We start from the raw sequence: 17,236 nt of genomic DNA on the forward strand, positions 1-17,236 counted from the left end.
TTGATAGGCAGCAAGATAAATCAGACTCCTGAAAGGGGTACAGTAGTCCAGGGCTGCCCAGAGGGGGGGGACAAGTGGGGCAATTTGCCCCAGGCCCTGCAGGGGCCCCCATGATAGTTTTTTAGGTCCCCTGGAGCGGGTCCTTCACTTGCTCTAGGTGCCCCGGAGCTTCTTCCACTCTGAGTCTTCGGCGGCAATTCAGCGGCAGGGGGCCCTTCCGCTCTGGGACCCGCTGCTGAAGTGGTGCCTCAAAGACTTACAGCGGGAGGTCCTTCTGCCCCGGGACCCGCCACCGAAGTGCTGGGAATTCGGCGGCGGCGTCCCCCTGCTGCCGAAGCCCCAGGCCCCCTGAATCCTCTGGGCAGCCCTGCAGTAGTCTGGAAAGGTTGAGAGCCACTGATCTATCAGTTGATCTATCTACCTGCCTACGTAAAGCATTCTTAAGGGCTGAGGTTTTCTAATAATTGGTTTTTCATTATAATTACTGTGTAATTACCTACCATGCACACCAGAGGAGGGTAAATGAGACTCGGGCTCTAATGTTACCAGATTTGCTCATTACTTTGGAGATACGCTCATTTATTAGGGTTACTTTTCTGGGGTGGGGGGTTCTGTAATTCTGTCAGCGTTCTGCCTGTGTCCTCATACGGAGCTCTGCTTCTCCCTTCTGCAAGTCCCCTCCCAATGGAGCTCTCCTGCAGGATCTAGGTACCAGAATCAGCCAAACACCCCCCCACACATTAACAGAGCACGGCTGAGAGGACCGGGTTAATCAGCGCTCCCAAGCTGGCCCCTTATATGTCCCTGGACTCAGCAGGCTGGGTCGAGCAGCACTTCCAAGCTGTCACCCTCATATGTCCCAGGTTCAGCACGTCCCTATCCCCACTTTCACGTTCCAATTGCTCTGGCAGTAACCCACCTGATGAGCAAACTCCCCAGGATTTTTGGGCGCTGCAGGGAGCTTTACCATAAGTATGAGGAGCCTTGCTGCAAGGCGAATGGGGAAGCCAAAAAACACCCCGGGGAGGGGGCGGGGAAGGAGAGAGAGAAGCAACCAGCTTAACCATGAAAGTGATTTATTGCCAGGTAACAACCACAGGGGAACCAACCAAATAAAACAGTTATATTAAATCTAACTGAAACTTGGTTATAAAAGTCAAGTTTAGAAAACTATAAGTGATGACACAAGTCAGGGTCAGAAGGCTACACCGAGAGAGAGCGAGAGAGAGAGAGCGCGCTGGGTTCTCACCACTCCGTGAAGCTTGACTCGATCGGGGTTTCCAGGTGGTGGTGGCAGCTGAGGGTCGGGAGTGCTGGAGACAGGCAGAGCCCCCAGCACAATCAGTCAGGAGAAGATGTAGTCCCAGTGGAACTGATGCAGGTGTTGGATCCAGGCATCAGAGCACTGACTCGAGCACGGATAGGAGTTTTTTTGTAGGAAAACAACAATGGTTCAAGGGAGAACACTAGATTTGTCTATGTGCAAACAAAGGAGTGTACCAAAGTTGTTTTGTTCCGGCTAGACAATAGGAACTGCTCTTTCCTGGCTATGGGCGGTGTTCCTTCCAGGGAGCTCACAATGCAATTAGGCAGCTTCAGTGTGATGTTATTGACATCAACTGTGACCATATTGCTCGTTGTTGCAACCAAGGTCCTATAGTCGCACCAGATCTTGTACAAAGGAGGTCCAGTAAGGTGTCTATGGAAAGGTTATGATTTGCTGGTTATGATTATGTTATCTGCAAGTGTGTGTCATTTTTGTGGTTGAAGTTAGGAATATTGGCTAGATACTTGTATCTCAACGTGTTTTGGTTCTACCTAGCCTCAGTGAAGCGTTTGGTCAGCTTCTTGAGAGGGGACTATTCTCAGTAAGTGCCCAATCAGGAAACACTTAACTGACAATGAACTTTGGGAGATGCCAATCCACATCCGAGCTTTCCTGGGAACTAACATGTAAACAATGGCATCTGCCTGTAAAGAAATGAGTCATGCATGGACATGTGACTTGCTCATGTGACTCCAAACTCCATCTTGTTGTTGTGATTTTGCACAGGAGAACCAAGGGGTTTCCACCCACAAGAGAGAGAATATAAAAGCCCCTGGAAACCCCTCCTTTTGGTCTTCAATCCTGCTTCTGACTTCTGGAGGAACCTTGCTGCAAAGTGAAGCTCTGGACGACTCATCCCAGCTGTGGATGGTCTCCAGAGACTTGAGTTGAATTGGTCAGATAACTGCTGAGCTGGGGGCGTGCAGGCGTGGGCTCGTTAACATCTGGGGCAGAGATCCTCCATCATGCAGTGCTTCCTTGCTCTTCTGGTCCCAGAGTTCAGTGCGGTTCTTGCCTTGGAACCTCTGTTCTCCAGTCTGTGTGCTAATGGGGATGGCTCCCTGTCCCATCCTTGATGCAAATGAGCCTAGGAGAGTTGCCTTAATCCTTTCACCCTTGGCTGGAGGAGTTTAGGTGCGTCTCCCATGGCCTTTTCATTGCCTTTTGTAAGTCTTTCTTCTGAAAAACTTTGGTTCAAGCAGAGGCAGGGGGCGGGGGAGGGCAGGGGGTGTCCTTCGTGAGTCAGTCAGGCCAGGTACTGTGCCCTGGTTCCCCAAGAACACAGAGCTGGCAGTTAACACTAAAGTTACATGTTGTGACAAAGTTCCTCCTCTACCTTGGTGGGTCCTGTGCTTATTGGCAGATTTGCTCACCTCAGTGATCTTCCCCCACAGTCTGGATCAACTCCTCCTGTGTTTGATCAGGAGTTGGGAGGAACCCAGGCCCACCCTCTACTCCAGGTTCCAGCCCAGGCCCCTAGGGATTCACAGCTGTCTATAGTGCCTCTTGTAACAGCTGTGTGACAGCTACACCTCCCTGGGCTACTTCCTCAAGGCCTCCTCCAAACACCTTCTTTATCCTCACAACAGGACCTTCCTCCTGGTGTCTGATAACGCTTGTACTCCTTAGTCCTCCAGCAGCACACCCACACCCACACCCACACCCTCTCACTCTCACTCTCACTCTCACTCTCACTCTCACTCTCACTCTCACTCTCAGCTCCTTGTGTCTCTTGCTCCCAGCTCCTCACAAGCACTTCCTCTCCTCTGGCTCCTCCCCATCTGACTGGAGAGAGCTCCTTTTTAAACCCAGGTGCCCTGATCAGCCTGCCTTGATTGGCTGCAGGTGATCTAATCAGCCTGTCTGCCTTAATTGGTTCTAGCAGGTTCCTGATTACTCCAGTGCAGCCCCTGCTCTGGTCACTCAGGGAACAGAAAACTACTCACCCAGTGACCAGTATATTTGCCCTCTACCAGACTCCTGTACGCCACTGGTTTGGATCTGTCACAGTATACACCAGAATTTTTACTCCAGTGTTTGCTAAATACTAATCCGGACACTCATAAATGTTGGGCCAAGTCACAGTTAGGACTTATCTGTACCCAAACACTGAACTGCTGTAACGGTAGCAGGCGTAGGCGCTGACTCCATGGGTGCACCGAGGCTGGAGCATCCATGGGGAAAAAATGGGGCAACTTCCCTATCAGAACCTCCCCTTCCCCCCAGCTCCTCCTGCCTGCCAGTGGGCCCCGTCAATCAGCACCTCACTGCACCTCCCACCTGCCACAATCAGCTGTTTCGCGGCGTGCAGGAGGCTCTCGGGAGGAGTGAGGACACGGTGTGCTTGGGGGAGGGGTGGAACGGAGTGGGAAGAGGCAGGAGCAGGGCAGGGGTAGGAAGAGGCGGGTGGGGGTGGGTTCGAGGAGGAAGGCATGGAGTAGGGGCAGGGTCTGGGGCATAGCCGTGGGTCTAGTACCCCCCAGCACATTGGAAAGTCAGCACCTGTGGTAGCAGGGTAGTTAAAGTGGTACAAGGCCCACTTCTCTGCTGTGGGTGGTGGAACGCACAGCTGTAAAGCATGTGTCCTTTCTCCATCTAGTTCCAGATGCAGGATAACAGCTTTCTACCGCTGCCAGTGGGAGAGGCATGTGCAGCCATGCTGAAGGGCACAGGGGTTCAAACGCTACTGCTGACCCCTGGGGAGTCATCACACACATACGCCAGGGGTGCGGCCTGGAGAATTGGGAATGGGATGCCAAGCCTTTCACCTCCACATCTGAGGAGCGCCCCCCCCCCCGACAAAAAGCACCTTTGCAACTGGTACGGAGTGTCCCCCACACTGGCAGCCTCAGCAGGGGGGTCAGGAACGGCCTGAGCTGAGGAAAGTCATCCCGGGGGGGGCGTCCCCTGAGGTCCTGGGGGATGGGTGGGATGGTCTGAAGAACCCTGGTGCTGGCACCTTAAATCCACATTGGCAGGGCCCTGGGTCTATAGAGAGGGACTCATGAGGTGGCTGCTACAGGGGGATGGTCAGGAGGAAAGTTCCCTGGCAGCAGGGTATCCTGGGGTCTCTTCCATGCTGGTGGTGGCCTGGAGGCAGGATACCGGGCTAGATGGGCCCCTGCTGTGCTCCACTCTGGCCCTATTCTCTTTCTGCAACATGTTGGGCGGGGCGGGGTGGGGGGAGAACTGGGCCCTGGCAGCTTGCACTGAGAAGCAGGGGCACCGTTTCCTGTTTTCCATTGAGCCATGCCCTGGATTTGGGAGAGGGAGGGGACTAAAGGCGAGTTCAGAAGGGAACGGACAGAGCGAGGCAGCCGGCGGGGAGCTGAGCACAGCATGGGATGGACGTGCTGATCTGAGTGTCACAGTCATGGCCCTGAGGGACAGAACCAGACCCCATGGCCACCCCATCATCCCCACCAGCCTGTGGCTTCTCCACTGCTACCTGTCAGGTACCCTGGGGGGCTGGGGGCACAAGGGGAGCCAGATGGGGCGAGGGAGAGGGGATAATTCCTCTCCTGGCTGGGATGGTGACCTCACACATTCGCCCCCAGCCCCTGATCACTACTCAGGTCGAAGCCCCTGCAGATTGTGATCCACGGGGTGAGCAGGGCAGCCTGGGGGCTGGAGGGAGGAGGTTTAACCCAGTATGGGGGGGGTCAGTGTTGGGGGCTGGGGGCTGGGAAGAGAGATGGAATGGAAGTCTCTGAGCTAGGTGCCAATTCCAGATCTTTCACCACCATCACCCCCATGCCCACGGCCAGGGATCCCTGCAGCAACTTGCACAGAGATCTGTCTCTTCCCCTCGGCCACCTGGTGATGTGGCCAGCTGCGAGGGAGCTCTGGGTTAACGCTTCCAAGGGGCGTGAGCAGGGGGTGGCACAGGGTGCCCCTGGGGGAGTGGGGGGGGGGCAGAGAAGTGAGACCTCTGGCAGCTGCTGCCTGACACACAATGCTATCTCGGATGCCAGTGCCAAGTGGGGATAATACACGATGAGGGGCTGGTTATGCCCAGCTGGCCCAGTGGTTAAGGCACCAGGCTAGAGCCTGCGAGACCTGGGTGCTAGTCCCTGCTTTGCTGCAGACTCCTTGTGTGACCTGGGATAAGTTGCTTAGCTTCCTGTACCTCAGTTTCCCCTGTGTGCAATGGGGATAGTGGCCCTGCCACACAAGGGCGTGGGAAGATAAATACATTGCAGAGGGTGGGGTGCTCAGACACTGCAGTGATAGGGGCCAGCTACGGTCCATAGATAAAAGCACTGGGTGCATCTACGCTGCCAAGAAACCCCCTGGCGCTGTGTGTCCAAGATCAATAGACTCGGGCTCGCAGGGCTCTGAGCGCAGGGCTGAAAACCGCAGCATAGACGGACGGTAGCCGAGGCTTCCAGATTTTCCCCACTCGCTGGGTTCCAGCACCCAGGCTCCAGCCTGAGTGGGATTGTCTGTGCTACGGTTTCACCCTGCAAGCCCAAGTCAATTGATCTAGGCTCGGAGGCTTTGCAGTGTAGACAAATCCCCAGCGTCTGATTCTCTGGGGAATCATTCACTGTGAGAGCAAAGATCTTGATTGTCCTCAATTTTCCTGCCTCATTCTCATAGTCTGGGCAGGGTAACACTGCTATTTGCATTGCAACATTCGTCCAGGTCCTGCTAATACTTCTCAGAGGGGGCAGCATGTCTAGTGGTTACAGCAGCAGCAGGGGAGGGGCTGAGCACCTGGACTCCTGGGGTCTATTCCCAGCTGGAGGAGGGGAGTGGGGTCTCAGAGCAGGGCAAACTACAGATCTGGACTCCCGAGTTGTATTCCCACCTCTTTCTTACCCCCTTGTGTTACTGTGGGCAATTCACGTAATCACCATGTGCCTCAGTTTCCCACATATCAGTTACCCCTTGAGCCCTCCAAGTGGCAGATCTGCCATAACTGCCTTGCATTACTAGGCTAAATCACGGTCCGTCCATCATGCCTGCCTGGTGCCTTAGAGGTGCCGCTGTGCAGTGGCCTTTCCTAGGCTGAGAGGCTTCTTTGTTCCAGGCCACTGGCATGGGGAGGGAGAGGGGGTGTTGATGACACCCCCACAAGTGTGTGGCCAATCATGAATCCATCTCCCTGCAACACACCCAGGAGCACCAGGAGGCTGGAGACGACCAATGGGCTGGGGAGGGGCGGGAGCCCAGCTGACTGGAAGCCCAGCGAAGTGGCCTTTATGGACATGCGTGTGGAGGGAAGTGTGGACTAGCGGTTAAGGCATAGCTGGGGCACTCAGGGTGTCTGGGTTCTAGTCCCGGCTTGTGGGCAAGTTGCTTTCTCTTCTCCGAGCCTCAGCTTCCCCATCTGTCACATGGGGCCAGAAAGCTTCCCCATGTGTGCAGCTGTCTGGGAAGTGCTTGGAGATCCTTGGGGCTAAGGGCTATGAGGCCACATAGTCTTTCGCATGGGGGTCTCCATCGCCCCCACCTGGAATGGACAGGAACCTTTCATGGGGGGCCGCTCCTTCCAGGCCGCCTTTGGGGGCCCAGCACTGGTGTTGGCTGCACTGTGCTGGGGAGGGGCTGTCTTAGCCGAGGGGCACCTTAGTGACCAGGCCAGGGCCCCTCAGACATGGCATCGGCACGGCTGCCTGTCCCGTGGCCCCTCGCACAGCGCTTCCTAATTAGTGCCAATTACCCTGAGGAGTTGTCATGTACCACCCCTCCCAGGCCTCCATTAATTATCTGGCATGGGAATAGGGCAGGCAGATGGTTCCCACTTTGTGCAGTTCCCTGGAGCAAGTGACCACAACAATCCCCTCCCCTCGACTGCAGGACAGTGCCCCATTGTTCAGCCCCTGCATCTCCTGCATCCAGCTGAGATCCCCGCTGGAGGGCATCCCAGCCTGGAAAGGGTCAAGCAGGCCGGAGCTGATGTGTGATGGCTCCTAATTGCTCCTCCGGCCCCAAAGGGGTTAACCCAGCCCAGCTGGGATCGAGGCAGGACAGGAGACAAATCCATGTTAATTACCGAGTGGGACTAATTACTATTGATGGTTCTTTGGCAAAATGAATTGGCAAAACATAGTTGCCCGGTGCAAGCCAGCCAGACACAGTCTGCCGCTCCAGGCTCATTCCAACTCCACAGTGCAGAAATCACGCCCCAGATCTGTGGTGCGCCGGCTGCCCCTTGCATGTGGCTTCGGGTCAGCCTGGTTGCTCTGGCTTGGGAATCCCCCAGCCAGGCTTGGGTTAGTTCAGTTTCCCCGCAATGGGCCCAGCCTCAGCCCTGACTTTCTCTTCCTCGCTGTTTCTCCAGCTGCGCCCGGGTTCCTCAGGCTGGAGCAAAGATTCAGCCAGGGTGAAATTCCCCTCGGCAACCAGGGATAGGCCCCACGTCCTGCTAGGCCCCATGTAATGCCCAGCTCTGCCCGGGGGACCCTGCGCGGGTGAGAGCTGTGTCTCTGGGAACTGGGTGGCTAACGTGGGCCAGCGGGGAATGGAGCTTTACATGGACCCTTTGTTCCTGGATCACTTTGACAGTCCTCACGGTAACAATCCTGGACTGGCACAGGCCGGATGCTAGAATTGTTCCAGTGCCCAGCTCTAGGCCGTGCCAACGTCACCCACTGCCTGGAGGTGTCAGGTGCCCTCACACCGGAGGGTGGAGGCTGTTTCAGGCCCTTTCTGTGGGATCTGGCTGTTTCAGCCTGTCATAGCATTCTTTCTCAGATCTGAACTTTAGAGTTCAGAAAATGAGATACTAGCACCTGAATCCTCTAAGCTTAATTACCAGCTTAGATCTGATAGCACTGCCACCACCCAAAAATATAGTGTTTTGGGGCACTCTGACCTCCTCAACCTTCCCTGGGGACCCCAAGAACGCAGACCCCTTGGGTTCTTAAAACAAGAAGAAATAAACCATTCCCCCACCCTTCCCCTCCCTGGGCTATCCTGAGAGATACTGATCCAACCTCTTAAATCACCATACAGAGAAGCATTTCCCTCCCCTTCCACAAAGAGGCAAACAGATTCAAGGAAAACAAAGAGAGATTCTATCTCTCCCCCTCCTGTCTCCCCCCCACCCGTCCTGGTGAGTTATCCCAATCCCCTGGAATAACACAAGGGAAACAAGGAAAAACTAATCAATCAGGTTCTCTAAAAAAAAGAAATCTTTTAATAAAAGAAAGGAAAAAGTAAAGAATTAGCTCTGTAACTTCAAGAGGTCAATATTACAGGGTCCTATAGCTTACAGACACCAGAAAGAGACTTTCCCCCCAGTACCAATACAAATCAAAATATTCCCAGCAACTACACATGTAAAAGTTAACCAGCCAGATCCACAATTGCAAATAGAGTAAAAACAATCAAAAACCTAAACCGCCTGTTTTTACTTACTATTAGAAAGAAACTTAGAGAGCCTGTAGTAATGTCTGGTCTCTCTCAGACTCTCCGAGAGAAGAGCCCACAATGGACAAAAAACACACACAAAAGCTTCCCTCCGCCCAAATTTAAAAGTATCTTGTCTTCTGATTGATCTTCTGGTCAGGTGTCCCGTTCCCTGCTTGTAACCCTTTACAGGTACAAGAGACATTAACCCTTAACAATCTGTTTATGACACAGCCACACAGCTCTGGCTGTCCCGTGTCAGTCAGCATTGGCTGCTGGCGGCCATCCCGGCTGCGGGAGCTTGTCTGTTTTTCACTCGTCCAGCTCTGAATCTTGGCCAGGCTCCCAGCTTTCATTGTCAGGATCCTCCCTGCTGACTCCACCCGTTGTGCCTTTTCCAGCGGTGGGCGCGGTGAAGGTGTCAGTGGGCGCTGCCAGCATCCAGGTGGCGAGGGGAGGGAACGCGCTTCTGCCTTGCAGCTTCTACACCACAGCCTCGCTGAGTCGCCTCAACATCATCTGGACGGTCACCCCGCTGGCGGAGCCAAACCACCCCCAGCAGGTAGGTGGAGCGTGGCCCTTTTCCTTCCCTTCCATTGCTGGAGGCCGGTTAGCTTCGGTACAGTCAGGGATCAAGGTCCCAGTCCGGGATCGGGGCCCTAGGATGCTGCGCACTGTCCTTGCCCAGAAACCTCACAGCCTAGGATGGTGGCCAGACAAAACAGGTGTGAGAAAGCAATGGAAGAGAGGGGGCACGAAAGCAATGGCGAGGCGGGGGGGGGGGATCAACACACGAGGTCAAATGAACTTGTGATGCCCAGTAAACTGCCATCCCGGTTCACCAGCAGTTGTCAGATGGCAGAGTTTTGCAGGCATCGCAAGAGAGAAGAGCTGTTGTGAGCGCGCTGTGCAACTTCTCAGAACTGGGGCATCGTTAACCTGTGGAACTCCTTGCTGCAGGATACTAGTGAGGCTAACAATTTAGCAAGGTGTCGACACACAGGAATAAGAGCAGCAGCTGCAGGCATGCTGCCCAGATAAAACAACAAGGGGCAGATTTCAGGGTGGAGCTCACTAAGGAGTCATGGGGGAGTTCTGCTCCCCCACCCCCCGCTCTGCTCCACCCCGCCCCCATGGGGTACTGCTGCATAGCCGCTTAGGAGCATTGTATGGAGGGGGCAATGAGCCACCTGCCCCTCTCTCACACTGCAGATCACAGCCTGGCCTCGCTTTTCAGACCACCAACCTAAAGAGTGACTTTAAAAGCAGCCCCCTCTCCCCGTCACGAGGGGGAAGGCAGTGCTGGGACGAAGGTGCTGCCTGGCAGCACCACCCTAGGGTGCACCCTTGAACAGACCACTGTTGGGCTTCATCCTCGAGGGCCGTGCCGGTTCCTCTGCAGTAGGCCCAGCCCTGCTCCTGCTGACACTGGGCTTGGCACTAGTCCCTCCAGGTATAAGAACATACAAACGGCCACTCTGGGTCAGAGCAATGGTCTGGCTAGCCCCGTATCCTGAGTTCTCACAGGGCTACTGCCAGGTGCTTCAGAGGGAATGAACAGAACAGGGAACTTCTTGAGTGAGCCCCAGAGCATGGGGTTGTCCCCCTGACCATCTTGGCTAATAGCCATCGATGGACCTAGCCTAACTAGTTGGTTGCAGAAGTGGGATTTGACATAGGCACTCCTGGCTCCCAGCCCAGTGCTTTGCCCACTGGCCCACACTGCCTCTGCGAGTGCAATGGAAAGGCCCTGTGCTCAATGAGGGAGCAAGGGGAGGCATCTCTGGCTCATGGGTGGGGTCTTCCCTCCCTCCCACTCCACTCCAGATCCTGGCCTATGAGCAGGGACAGGTGGTGGAGAGTCTGTCCCAGTACACGGGCCGCGTGGGCTTCGCCTTCCCACCCACCCAGAGTGCCACCATATTCCTCAACGAGACGCGCAGCTCGGATAGCGGGACGTACCAGTGCAGCGTCATGAACCCACCCGACAGGGACACGCCCAACATCGGGGTCATCCAGCTCACCGTGCTCGGTATGTCCCGCCCTCGTGGGGAAGAAACCCCACCTCACCTCTGCTGCCCCCAGCATCTCTCTGCTGGGTGCTTGTCTCAGTGTGTGTGTGTGTGTGTGTGTGTGTGGGTCTTGGAGTGGATCTGTTTGTCTCTGTGTGTAGCTCTTAGTGTGTGTGTCTGTGTGAGAGTGTCTTGGGGGCCTAGTTGTGTGAGTAGGTCTGCCTGAGTGTGTGCAGTTCTTGGTATGTGTGCGTCTGTATGTCTGTGCAGATCAGGGGTGTGTATCTGTCTGGATCTTGGGGTGTGTGAGTGTGTCTGAGTGGGGAAGGGAGGTTGGGGTGTGTGTGTCCCAGTGTGGCTGGGAGTGAGTGCTGGAGTGTGTGTGTGTGTGTGTGTGTGTGTGCCCCTATCTCAGTGGGTGAACATGCAGACACATTTGAGCAGCGGGCTGGGTGTGTGTTGTGTGCACACTTTGTTGTGTACCTCTGTGTTACTTATCTGTGTTAGCCTGAGATTTAGTGTAAAGTGTGCACATGGGAGTAAAGTCTGTGTGGGAGCATGTAGCGGTGTGTCTGTACCATAAGGGTGTAGCTGTGTGTGTTTGTGTGCACAGTGTTTGCACTCAGCTGAATTGTCTGGGTATTGTGTGTATATATATGCTTGTGTGTGGGAGTGCATGTGCACTGTGTGGTCATGTGCACTGAGTGTGTTCACTGTGCAGTGTGTGTGTGACAGTGCGTGTGCACTGAGCTGTGTGTGCGTGCGTGTGTACATACCTGAGTGCGTGGTTCTGTCTGTAGCTGGGCCAACCCCCCCCCCCCCCCCGCTCTCTGATGAGTGCTAACAACCCCCAGTGCCTGGGCTGTCAGTAGCTGCTGTGGGCACTGGGCAGCCCAAGGACCCGGGGGGAGCAGGTGTGTGTGCGGGGAGGACTGTCCTGTCCATAGCAGGTCCCCCTGACAGGGCTGGTCTGTGTCCCTGCAGTGCCCCCCTCCAGCCCCGAGTGCTCCAGCGAGGGGAGCGGGGAGGAAGGGGGGAACGTCCACCTGTCGTGTGCCGTGCGGGAAGGTGTGCCCGCCCCTACCTTCAGCTGGGAGAAGATCCCCCCTGACACGCAGCCCCTGGTGATGAGCTACACAGGTACTGGGAACGGCAGGGTGGGGGAGGGGGTGTGGCATGGAGAGGGACCTGGGTCCCATTAGCAGGGACTCACCCCAAGCACGTGAGCCCTACATGTACCTGTGCCAGGGTCACATGCCATGGTGCCTACGTTGTGCACACAGGGCAACGTGGCATACGCGGTGCTGCATCTACTATGAGACATGCAGAGTTTGCCAGTTGCCGTGTGATGGGCGTCTTCTGGCAGAAGCAGCCAGTGGGGAGTGGGAGGGGGTGTCTAGTGGCTGGACCCACAGAGAGGAGACAAGTCTTGTCCCAACACCGGCTAAGCAGCCGTCCCCTTGAGCCCACATGGCAGAGGCCCCATGCTCGGCCCCCAGGGAGCTGGGTTCTAGTCCCGGCCCCCCAGCTGGCCTGGGGCTGGCTCCAGTGTAACCTGCTCCCTCTCGTTTGTCCCCTCGCTCTCCGGCTGGTGGGGCAGAGGCGCGCCGGGCCCTGCTGACCCTGCAGAACCTGACGGCCGCCACCTCAGGCCTGTACCGCTGCACGGCCTCCAACGCGCTGGGCTCTGGTTCCTGCACCCTCCAGCTGCGCGTGCGCCTGGGTGAGTCAGGGCTGGGATGGGAGGGGAGTGGATCCCATTCATCAAACACTGGGCACTGATTGGACACTCGCCAGTGCCGGCGCCCAACCGGAGAGCTTGACCCCAGTGAGCCCTCTGATTGGCTACCCAGACACCAAACTGGTCCCAGCTGTGAAGCCAGCCCAAATGCCACAAGCATGGTCCGCTGGAGACAGCTTCCCACAGTACCCTGCCCCATCCCTGGGGTACTAAACCTGGATCAGAGCAGAGCGGCTTCCATTGGGGGCTGAAGCCCTAAGAGGGGAGATGCCAGCACCCAAAGCCAGCATCTCTGTGCCTCTAAATCCCTGTGGCTAACGGCCAGGCCTGGTCAGAAAGGATCCGTGGGAAGGTTTCTCTGTCGGAAAGGGCTGATTCGTTGACAGCAAAATGCGTCAATTTCGATTCGATTTCATTCTGGGAAATGAAATGATGCAAATATGGAGATGGCCAAGGCGGGCCCTTTCCAGACGGGAACGTCTCGACTTTTCATTTCGAAGCCACATTTTGTTTCAGGATTTCTTTCCTTGTACAGTAGTAGGGGGAAAAGGAAACCTTTTAAAATAACGAAACTGGAAGGAAACATTTTGATCAACCCAACGGTGTCTTTGTTCTGGAATTTAATTGCCTGGGAAATGTGGAAATTGTTCACTTTTGTTCTGTGCTGGAAACTTTTTCCAAACTTGCGGAAAACCTGATTCCTGCCCATCTCTGCTGACAAATCCAGCACTGAGGCCGTCTGCTTTGGCCAGTCCAGGTCTGCTGCACCCCCTGCTACCACGATCCGCCTTTCCTGCCACCTGTCCATCTAGGCAGCAATTGGCCGCCGAGCCGCTGGTGACCTCCTCTCGCTGTGTTTCAGCCCCACAGGGCACGCTGGGCATCGCAGTGGGCATCACCGTCACCCTGACCATGGGGCTGGTGCTGCTGGCTCTCCTAGCCCTGGTGCTCTGGTTGCACCACCAGAGCGTGCGGAAGTGGCCGGAGGAGGAAATGGAAGATTCGTACAATGAGATCAGGTGAGCTCAGTTACCTCCCTGCTGCTGTTTGCAGCCTCTGCCCTGTGTTGCCAAGTGAGTCTCATGATGTGTTTTTCTTAAAGCCCCAGCTGCCGGAGTCCAGTGATTTTAGGAGACACGGCTCAGCTTTCACTGAGGCAAAAATGTAAATTTCTGGCCTTTATAGTTGTGTAGAAAAGCTGGAAAATGTGACCCCGAATGGGTCAAAATCTACAAAAAAAACCTGATACAGATGATTTTAAAATATATCTTATTATCATCATTACTTATTAGGTGTATTATGGTAGCACCTGGGATCCCCAGTCCTGGACCAAGCCCCCTTGGTGTCAGGCACTGTACAAGCACAGAACAAAAATACGCTCCCTCCGTCCCCCCATCCCCGAGAAGCTTCCAATCTGCAGGGAGCAGGGTGGGGTTTAATTGGGGGCGCTCTCCCCTTGCAATCATTGATGACCCCAGTACTGTGCTAGGGGAGCAAGGTTGGGGGGGTACAAGGAAAGGGCAAAAGTGGGGTATAAGGTATAAGCCAAGAGCCAACGGGGCCGGCGCCCGACAGCCTGATAGGGGTGTACGACACCGGTCAGCGCTCCAGGCTCTGCTGTCCACCCAGCAGCAGCTTAGCCGGGGATAAGTGTTTTATGGAGGGCTTTGGAGGTGACCGATGAGGGTGCTTTGCGGGTGTTCACAAGGAGCGTCCCCCACGTGAACGGGGCAGGAGGGGAGCAAGCACAAAGGGGCTTGCTTGAAAAATCTCACAGGTTTGAAGCAGCTGTGATTTTTTCAGGGGGAGGGCGGGGGATGTGATTTTGGCACATGTGGGAGGTGCCAATGATGCTGATCCAGGAGCTCGGATGGCGTCACGCTGGGGCCGTCTAGCCTTGGCAGCATGGCTCTGAAGCGAAGGAGGGACAAGGTGCTGCACAGGGCGCTGGCCGGAGGCGGGCGATTCTCATCCACACACCTCCAGGCGCTTCCCCCAGCCCCAATCCCTAACTTGCTCCTTGAAAGACGTGTCCCCGTAATAGAGCTGGGGGAGGGATGTTGCGTGATGCAAGCCCATCCAGGGCGGGGGGGACAGGTTGATTAGTCCAGGTTTGATTAGCAGGAGTCTTAGGGCGGATGCCATTTAACAGGCCACCACGTGGCAGAGCTGTTTAAGCCAGAAAGTGAGGCTAGAGTGACCAGATGTCCTGATATTTGGAGCTTTTTCTTATATAGGCTCCTAATACCCCCCACCCTCTGTCTCAATTTTTCACCCTTGCTGTCTGGTCAGCCTAAGCGAGGCAGACGCAGCCGGGCCGCTGAAAAGCAGAGGGAATTCGAGGTGGCCACGTGGAGGGACCTGAGCTGCAACACGGCCAGATCTGGTGAAAAGTGCTGGGGGAGCGTCACCGCTGGCAGGCAGCCGGCCAGGCTGGGCTGAGGGGGCCTGACTTAGTGCGGTGCTGGGGTCAGCACTGACTGGGAGGGGAGCCTGCCCCCTACCGCGCCCCCACCACACCCCCTACAGCACAGTAGCCCCTCCCACTGTGCCCCCCACTGCACAGCTACCCCGCCCCCACAGCACAGCACCCCTCCACCCCAACCCCTGTAGCACAATACCCCCCACACTGTGCCCCCTACAGCACAGCACCCCCCCACTGCACCGCTACCACGCCCCCTACAGCACAGCACCCCCGCACCAAGCCCCTACCCCGCTCCCTGCAGCACAGCGCCCCCCCCACCCGGCCTCCACCCCGCCGCCTACAGCACAGCGCCCCTGCCCCACTCCCTGCAGCACAGCACCCCCCCCCCCACCGTGCCCCTACCCCACCCCCTGCAGCACAGCACCACCCCACACTGTGTCCCCTACAGGACAGCACCCCCTCACTGCACCGCTACCCCGCCCCCTACAGCACAGCGCCCCCCACTGCACCCACTATCCCCCCCACAGCACAGCACCCCCCACCATGCCCCTACCCCTGCCTCCTACAGCACAGCACCCCCCCCACTGCACCCCTACCCTGCCCCTCTACAGCACCCCCCCACCTCCCCCAATCCCACCCCCTACAGCACAGCACCCTCCCACCTCACCCCCTACAGCACAGTGCCCCCCCACCTCACCCCTACCCAATCCCCTACAGCACAGCACCAACCCCGGTGCCCCCTACAGCCCAGCACCCCCCCTCCCAGTCCCTTGTTTGCCCTTCCCAGTCAATGGGCCCCGCTGGTTCTGTGCTGCCGTCATGCCCAGGGCAGGGGCTGATGCTGCTGTGCACAATGTCTCCCCAGAGTCGACAGCCTCTCACCGCGGCGTCTGATCGTAGCCAAGACTCTCTCCAGCGACATCCCCATGGCCAACCAGGCAGCAAAGCCCCTCTGGATCTTCACCAGCTCCACCCCCAACACCACCTATTCCAACCGCCAGAGTGGGCTGGGCGAGGGGAGTCAGGCGGCACCGCCCGGGGGGCTGCGACAGTCAGCATGGGCAGCGCGCCAGGGCAGGAAGAGGAGCAGCAGCAGCCTGTCCGAGGAGGGGTCCCTACCATGCAGCCAGGCAGAGGAGCCAGCCCCAGCCAAGGCGCTTCCCCCCAAGCACCCCGGATTCCTGGTCTAGGGGCAGCGGGTCCAATGGGCACAGAACTTGGGCGCCGATGCCAACAGCCAGGGCTCCCTGGCCAAGCACATTGGCCTCTGTGCACAGGCAGCAGCCTTGGAGCAAGCTGCTCCCACCTGCCTGGCTCCAGTGGGAGCTCGGGACAGCCCCACCCTGCCATCACCACCCCCCTCCCCCAGCCAGCCCCATGTTCATTAGCATTCAGCCCCCGCGCTGGGTAGCTCCTCTTCTGGGGAGGCAGCTGGCCAGCCCCACAGCCAGTCAGATGTCAGCCCCGGAGGCTCTGCCTCGACCCCAGGTCACATACAGACTGGGAAGATGCAGGGTTAGCTTCCCTGTGCTGCCCCTGAACGGCTTCAGGAGCCCCCCACCAATCTGGCCAGGCTCCCTCCACGGAGCCTGCTGCCGATGCCAGATCAGATGGGAGCAGCGACCTCACCAGCAAAGGCTGCCTTGCCTGGCCCACGGGTCAGTGCCCCAGGCGCAGGCCTCTGCCGAGCAGCACCTCCTCCTGCTGAGGGGCCCCGTGGCCAGTCGTGAATGCCCCAAGGCCGGCGAAGGGGAAGGGGATGCGCTGGCTCACGCTGTCTGGGTTTGGAGCATCCCCTGCCTCGGGCTCGCAACTCTTTGTGGGAAAAGGCTGGAGATGCTCAGGGGATTCTAGAGGGGACATTCCACCAGGGCCAGGGCTAGCCCCATCTGGAAACCTGCTCCTCTGAGGGGTCTCAAGCTGGGCCCCTTCCATCACACGTCCTTTCTGAAGATCCCCCACCACCAATGCAGCCCCCATGCCTGGGCCCTAGGCAGGGGGCAGGAAGCATGAAACCACAGAGGAAGGAAAAGGGAGGCGTCTGCTCATGGGGCAAGGGAGAGAACAGAGGCAGCTGGGGCAAGGGCAGGGGATCCCCAGCATTCAGGGGGTAATCGCCTCTTTGAAGCCAGGATGTTCTTTATCTCGGCCCCCATCTCACAGGGATGAGCCAGGACCAGACACTGGCTACTGCGGCATCCTTGGCTGCTGCCTGGCTCCCGTGCAGGAGCTCTCCCAAGGGTGGGGAGATCTGTCCCCACTAAGAGCCCGAGAGTCCCCTAGTTAAAAGGGCCCGGCCCATCTCTGGTACCCGAGTCAGCAATACCCAGACCCCACCTGCACAGCGACTACACCCCCGGGGGTGGTTGGGT

General features: G+C 57.1%; 1 protein-coding gene and 1 pseudogene across 1 annotated transcript in view; one reads left to right on the forward strand and one right to left on the reverse strand.

The window, feature by feature from the left end:
* LOC127037846 (thiosulfate:glutathione sulfurtransferase-like) overlaps positions 1-1,426 on the reverse strand; it is a 77,954-nt gene extending 76,528 nt beyond the window's left edge. Inside the window, exon 1 of the mRNA XM_050929987.1 lies at positions 1,250-1,426. The gene's annotated coding sequence lies outside the window, so the exon portion shown is untranslated. The remainder of the gene's footprint in view (positions 1-1,249) is intronic.
* Positions 1,427-4,700: 3,274 nt separating this feature from the next.
* On the forward strand, positions 4,701-17,179 carry LOC127037787 (immunoglobulin superfamily member 11-like; annotated as a pseudogene).
* The last annotated feature ends 57 nt before the right edge of the window (positions 17,180-17,236 follow it).

The sequence above is a fragment of the Gopherus flavomarginatus genome, chromosome 20 (assembly GCF_025201925.1).
Source record: "Gopherus flavomarginatus isolate rGopFla2 chromosome 20, rGopFla2.mat.asm, whole genome shotgun sequence".
NCBI classification, from domain to species: Eukaryota; Metazoa; Chordata; order Testudines; family Testudinidae; genus Gopherus; species Gopherus flavomarginatus.